We start from the raw sequence: 6825 nt of genomic DNA, 5'->3' as shown, positions 1-6825 counted from the left end.
TCGGAACAGTCACGGTCTCGTTCTGAGGAACGTCTCCTGGAAAGCATGTGGAGACCGTCTTCGTCTGCCGTCCTTAGGAAACGTTCCAGCAGAGCGGGTGTCCGAGAGCCTCTAGGGGCGATGGCTATGCTTCGTGGACGTCTGTCCCTCTTCAGGCCGAATTTCGTGGAAGTATGCTGATCTGGCCAGCCGACAAGTCTGAATGGGGGTGATTTTTTGGTAGAAATGCGCGTCCTTGGAGAGACCAGGGGAAGGGGAGCATTTCTCAGTGGAAACTCTCGTACAGCGTGATAGAGATGAGAATGCGGTTCTGTGTCATCATCTTTGCGTGCTTCCCGCCACCCTCCCCCTCCCCGCCCCGCCCCGCCTTCCACTGATACGCTGGGCCACGTCACGCGTGCTTCGAGTTTTCTCCGATGGTTGGCCAACGCTCTTCCGACTCCCGTTGCCCATGGTTCTCCCGCTTTGGACTTGGCATCCTCGAGAACCAAAGCCGCCCTTTCCCTGAAGCCCCGCCGAGCCGGGCTGAGCAGCTGGACATCCGCTGGAGAGAGGTCACTGCCGTGTCCCCTCTCGAGACCCTCCTCCTGCCCGTTGCTGTGGAGGCCACTCAGAAAGTGGACCTGAACCCGCATGCGTTTTTCAGGCCACCCGAGCCTCTTCGAGCCCGACGCCTAGACATCTTCCTGACTGGTGGCGCTCCGGACTCACACCCTGGGTTTCTCGTTGGCTTCAGCCACGGACCTTTGTCTTCCTGGAACGAAAGACCAGACCGGTTTCATCAGGTGGAACCACCTGCCTGGTGGCGGGACTGTCGTGGAACCCTGTGGACCACCCCGAAGTGTATATGCAGCCCAAGGGTGATCTCTCCAGTTGAACAACCATCGAGGCCCAAAAGGACCCCTGCCCCGGGAAGAAAGAAACTTTGACCTTGACCCTTAGCTGCCCGAACGAGAATTTGGATCAGGGTTGGGTAGGGTGATGGAGATCTCCCTTGGCACAGTTCCCGTGTGCGGGACTTTCAATGACTCTGTCTTCCTGAAAGGACACCCGCCCCCTGACCACGCTGTCTCGTCATCAGTTTGTTTCCACGAGGGACGAACCGTCATTGTGTGCACGACAAAGTTGGCCGCTGCCTGTTTGGTCCGCCATCGCTCCGTAAGGGACCGACGAAGTGTGCGTCGTGACCAGTGACCGATTTCGGAGCCCGTGGGTGGTGGGCGGGTGTGTATCTGTTTTCCAGGTCACGCGCGACGCGGTGTGTCGTGGTGTGGCCCGCCCGGCCACCCCACCTCCCTTCCCCCATGGAAAATCAAGGGAGAGTATTGCCCGAGACAGACGAAAGTGCAGCCACGAAACCTAAAAGGATGACCCTGGATGTCAACTTGGAGGTGGCTAGGAGACGGCTGAGCATGCATAGGATCACACTGCACTGCCACCGTGTGGGATGCCGCACATGTGTCGCCGTCGTGGTTTTCATCTCCTCCACCTATTGCCCTCACCTACATCCACTCTTTATCTCACTGAACTCTTTTTTTTTTTTTTTTTTCCGGTAAGACAGTGAGAATTTTCCCTCTCTCTCTCTCTCTCTCTCTGTGTCTCTCTCTCCTACTGTCTCTCATAATTGACCTGACAAGGGGATGTCCGTTTTCACGTGTCCAACATAGCGATTCGGGATTCTTCCATGTTCCACGATGATCACCGTGATGAGTCTGGTTACGGATCAGTCACCGGACAGCGTCATGACAATAGTATGGATTGACTCTACTCGCCCTGCTGTCCATGACCTCCCGTAATTTGTGTATTTATTAATTGGAGTTAACTGGAAGCTTGTACTTTTTCCTCTCCCTCACCCATTGCACTCATTGTTCCTTCTTGGTATCCATGAGCCTGTTTCAGCTTCCTTGCATGTGTTCCTGCGTATTGTCTTGGGGATTCTGCCTCGAAGTGACAACATCCCTCTTGAACTTAAGTCACTTAGTTAACATCATCCCCTCTAGGTGTAGGTCTCTCCAGACCACGTGGCACTGTCCATTCGTCCATCCGCGGGCCCGTAGTGGAACTGCCGGGTCTTCCAGGAGTTTTCTGTGGAATGTTTTGAGGGACTTCTGTCCTGTTTTCCCTAATGGCTTTCCTCCACCTCCGTTTCGCCCTCTCCCCCTCGCCCCCACCACCAACCCCTGTTCCGTGTTGCCTTCTGTCTTCCGTCGGAGAGCGGAGTCTGTCAGGTATGAGTCGAGAGCTCTGTGTCCGCCCGCCAGCCCGCCCACCCGGCCCCATCTCGAACGGTGATCTCTATCACGTGTTCCGTCAGGAGCAGGCACTTTCTGCTTGTTTTTGGAACTTGCTGTCGTGATTCCAGGTACTGGGCCTGTCCGGATATCTCTTAGAAACGGAAATGCGTGCGTTTTCCCCTTTTTTAAATTGTGTTCGTTTGTTTACTTATTTATTTATTTACTTACTTACATTTATTTATTTATTTAGGCCTTTTTTTTTTTGGTTCTTGCTGCTGTTGTTGCTTTCGGTGGTTGTTTGTTTATTCGGGGAGGGGAGGTAATTCGTTTCTTTTGCTGGTTTGTTGCCTGACTTAGTGATTGCCTGACTTACCGACTTCCTTATTGACTTGAACGGAAGTCCTGAAGATCGAACCCTGGACCTCGCGCGTGCTGGGCAGGCACTCTGCCGCTGAGTTCTACGCTCCATCCTCCCCCTCGCCCCCTCCCCCATTTGGGGGAGGAAAAAAATAATTTTTTTTTTTTCCTTTTAAACTGAAAACGTCCGTTTGGGTCTCCTGCACGTGTTTCATCCCTGGTTTTCTGGCTTCTAGGAGGTGGAGTTGACCGAGTTCTTGGGCTGTTGAGGAGAGGAACCCCTGATGGGCTGCGGTTGTGCTTTTTCTACGGTGTTTTTGTTTTTGTTTTTAAACCCCAGAGTAGTTCTACAACTTGATTTCCCTTTGGTGGTGGGTTTTGTCGTTTGTTTTCATGTTTTCTTTCTTTCTTTCTTTCTTTCTTTCTTTCTTTCTTTCTTTCTTTCTTTCTTTCTTTCTTTCTTTCTTTCTTTCTTTCTTTCTTTCTTTCTTCCTTTCTTCCTTTCTTTCTTCCTTTCTTTCTTCCTTTCTTCCTTTCTTCCTTTCCTTTCTTTCTTTCCTTTCTTTCTTTCCTTTCTTTCTTTCTTTCTTTCTTTTTCTTTCTTTCTTTCTTTCTTTCTTTCTTTCTTTCTTTCTTTCTCTTTCTTTCTTTCTTTCTTTCTTTCTTTCTTTCTTTCTTTCTTTCTTTTTTTTCTTTTCTTTCTTTTCTTTACTTCCTTCCTTCCTTCCTTCCTTCCTTCCTTTCTTCCTTCCTTCCTCCCTTCCTTCCTTCCATCCTTCCTTCCTTCCTTCCTTCCTTCCTTCCTTCCTTCCTTCCTTCCTTTCTTCCTTTCTTTTTCTTTCCTTTCTTTCTTTCCTTTCTTTCTTTTCTTTCTTTCTTTTCTTTCTTTTTTTTTTTTCGGATGGGGCTACAGTTTCCTTGTCCACGTTGACTGTGTCAAACACACGCACCGACACACACACGCACACCCAGACACGCGGATGCGCATGCACAGTGTTGCTCTGTGTAGATGCACTGAACCTCGATTTACCGAGCGGGTGGCTATCGACTCGCCCCCCCGAACCCCCGCCCGCATTTTTTTGTTTTCCCTCCTCCTTCCTGCGGTTGTGGTCAGCCGTGCTGACGTCCGTGTTCTCACGACCGACCGCGAGTGCGTTTTCCCCAGGCGCCCGTTTGTTGTCTTTGGGCTTTGTCGCGATCTGTGCCGAGATCGATTTTTCTTTCCGCTTCGATGGGGTTCGCGGTCTTCATCCTTTCTTTTCTAGCTTCTGGGCTTTGCCTGTCTGCTTTCGAAAGACCTCCCGCATTCGAGAGGACGGACTCCAAAGCCGATTCCTGCGTTGTTCTCTGAGCGCTCGCCTGCTTTCGGTTTGCCAGCCCCCGCCTTCCCTCCCTCTTCCCCTCCTCCCCTTCCCAACCTCCCACCCGGGAACCCGGGATCTCGTCCTGGTCGCTCTGGGCCACCCGCGGCGTCGGCCCCGGCCCCGCCGGCGTGTCCGTGTGATCTCCCCCGCCCGGGGAATCGCGTGGGGAGCGCGTCCCCTTCGCGGCAGCCGCCCGGCCGGCCGTGTCTTGCCAAACCCCGGCTCCCTCCGTCCTCCCCGCCCTGATCTGTTGCCGGGGTCGCGTCGCGCCGCGTCGCGTCGTGTCGCCTCGTGTCGTGCCGTGCCGTGCCGTGACGAGGGTGAGCGGGCTCCGAGGCGGACGCCACGGGGCCGCCCGGCGCCTCAGTCCGGGACGAGCTCGGGCGTTTGGGCGGCCGGCGGCGGTCGGGATCGGTTCCGGGGACGTTGGCGACGGTTGTCGGGCGCCATCTGGCTGCCGCTCTGAGATTGTCCCTCTTCTCCCGAGCGTCGGCGACCTCGGCAAGGGATGGGGCTCGGCGGCGGGGCCCGAGGCAGACTTCGGGGAGGCTGGCGACACCGGCGGTGACAGTCCCCGTGGCGCTGAGCCGCGGGCGCGTCCTGCTCTCGGCGCAGATTGGACTCGCAGGATGATGAGGGGGTGACTGTCGCCGCGCTCCCGGGATCTCGTGTGCCGGGGGAAGCCGTGTGGCCTGGCCTGGTCGACCAGCATCCGCCTGTGCCCCTCCAGCCGCGGAGACCGACCCGAGCCGATCGGACACGGCCTGCGCCTTGCCGCCGCGGGGGAAAGGGAGAGAGTGTCCCGCGCCCGGGCCGCCGGCGGCTAGGTGGTCAGGCCCTCGTCTGCGTCCCTTGGACGACTGCTCGTGAGGCGAGGAGCGGCCCGGGCCCAGTGCGGTGAGGCCGGGGACGGGCGCGCTGGGGTTCCCGGTCGTCGGAGGCGCCTCCTTGGATGAAATGTTTTCTGAGTCCCGATGGATCCGGAGACGTGGCTGGGCCGGCCCCTGTTGGCGCGGGAGGCCTGGGAGGGGGGGTGCCCCCCGCCCCTTAAGCCTGCCCGCGTGGGTTCCGGTGGCGTTGGAGGGACCGAGACTTCATCCGGACTCGGGGACCGGCACGGGGGCGTCCTGCGAGGGATGTGGGGGAGGCAGGCTTTCCCCGGCCCGGGGCCCGGTGCTCGGGAGCGGTCCCTCGTGGGGGGCCCTCTCGTCGGAGGCGCCTCTGTGGCATCTCCCCGAGTCCCCGGCCACGCGGGCGAGAAAAGGGCAGGGCGTCCCCGGCCTGATCCCGTCTCCCTCTCGTCCCTTCCCCTTCCCATTCCCATTCCCATTCCCACTTCTCCTCCTAAGCCTCCTCCTAATCCCCCTCCCCTCTCCCCTCCCCCTACCAACCCCCCCACCCCGGTCGATCAGATGGCCCCCGAGAGCTTCGGGGCTGCCATTTATGGGGGTAGGGCTGGGGGCAGGTGGCCGGACCGAGGTCCCGGGGTCCCCCCCTGCAAATCGTGGACCCGCCCCGTTTCTGGGCGCTGTCATTTTTCCTGTCGTGTTGGGCATTTTCTGCCAGCAGATAGGTGCTGACACGGTCTTCCTCGGTGTCTGTCACCGAGTGTTGGGTCTCCGGACGCGTGCGGGGCTCTGGGCTTCTCTCTGCGTGAGCCCTGGCCTGGTAGCCGACTCCGCTTCTGACACTTGAGCCGCCCGCCCGGGCCTGCGCGCCGGCTCTCGTGTGTGCGTCCGGCTGACGTGGCCCGTGGTGCCACCTCCGGTCTCTGGTGGCCCGAGGGCGGTGGGGTGAGGTGGCGGCGTGGGTCTTTTACCCCGTGCGCTCCCCGCCGCAGGCACCCGGTGGTGGCCGGCACGACCCCACCCCCGTAGGCTCCGTGCCGCGTGTCAGGCATTCCCCGCCTGGGGTCGTTGGCCGCTCTCCTCGGAGAGGACTGAGGAGTGGGTGGCGCCTGGCGAGGCTGAAGCAGGCCCCTCTGGTGGTTGTCCTCGCCGGGCCCTCCCCTCTGGGGCCTCCCTGCCCCACATGGCTGGCTCGCTCGCTCGCTCGCTCACTCACTCACCTGATCGATGTGGTGAAGTCATGCTCCCCCGGGCCGGGCCTAAGCCGCGCCAGACGAGGGACGGGGACGTTCATGGCGAACGTGGCTTCTCTTCTCGTTCTGCCTGCGGGCCCCTCGCCTCTCCTCTGCCGCCCGTGGGTGGCGGGGGGAAGGCAGGGGTGCGGACTCCGGCCCGACCTCGGTCTCCCGTGCCTTGTGGTGTCGGCGGGGCCGGGGTCTTGTGACGCGGCAGACACTCTCGCCTCCTCGCCTGCTCGGCGTCCTGTCTCGCGAGCGGCCCTCCCCCGCGGCGGGGGAGGGCTGCCCCGCCGCCACGCCACGTACCCCCTCGTCGGGGTGTGAGCGTGTCTCGCCTTGGTCCTCTGCGGTGCCCCTGGAGCGCTCCAGGTTGTCCCTCAGGTGCCCGAGGCCGAGCGGCGGCATCGCTTCCCGTCCCCAGCGAGTCCTCTCGGGTAACCCCTGCGGTGGTCGTGTCTCCCGAGCGCCTCTCTTGAGGCGTGGGGGAGGGGTCGAGACGGTAAGCGAGGCGTGGCCGCTCCCCACCCTCGGTGGGGCCGGGGCCGCCTCCTGAACGTCAGTCCTCACCCTGTACCGGGGGGGGGACTGACGTGGCCGGGCGCACGCCGGGTGGGTCCCCCTCAGCGGGGTTCGCGCCCGGGCGTGGGAGCGATCGTGGTGGGGCCGGGTGATGTGCCGGTGGGGGGCGGGCGTCTGTCCCGTCCCCACGCGGTCTTGGGTGCGTCTCCTCGCGAGGTGGCACGCACGGGTTCTCCCCGGTCCCGACCGCGAGCGCTCGCTTCTT

General features: G+C 60.1%; 1 long non-coding RNA gene across 1 annotated transcript in view; it reads left to right on the top strand.

The window, feature by feature from the left end:
* The first annotated feature begins 3802 nt into the window (after positions 1–3802).
* The window catches only part of LOC141577433 (uncharacterized), a 23042-nt gene continuing 20019 nt past the window's right edge, over positions 3803–6825 (top strand). Inside the window, exon 1 of the long non-coding RNA XR_012506303.1 lies at positions 3803–3959. This is a non-coding gene — a long non-coding RNA (uncharacterized LOC141577433). The remainder of the gene's footprint in view (positions 3960–6825) is intronic.

This window comes from Camelus bactrianus, chromosome 4, assembly GCF_048773025.1.
Source record: "Camelus bactrianus isolate YW-2024 breed Bactrian camel chromosome 4, ASM4877302v1, whole genome shotgun sequence".
Lineage (NCBI taxonomy): Eukaryota > Metazoa > Chordata > Mammalia > Artiodactyla > Camelidae > Camelus > Camelus bactrianus.
This window is presented reverse-complemented; position numbering and strand designations above follow the sequence as displayed.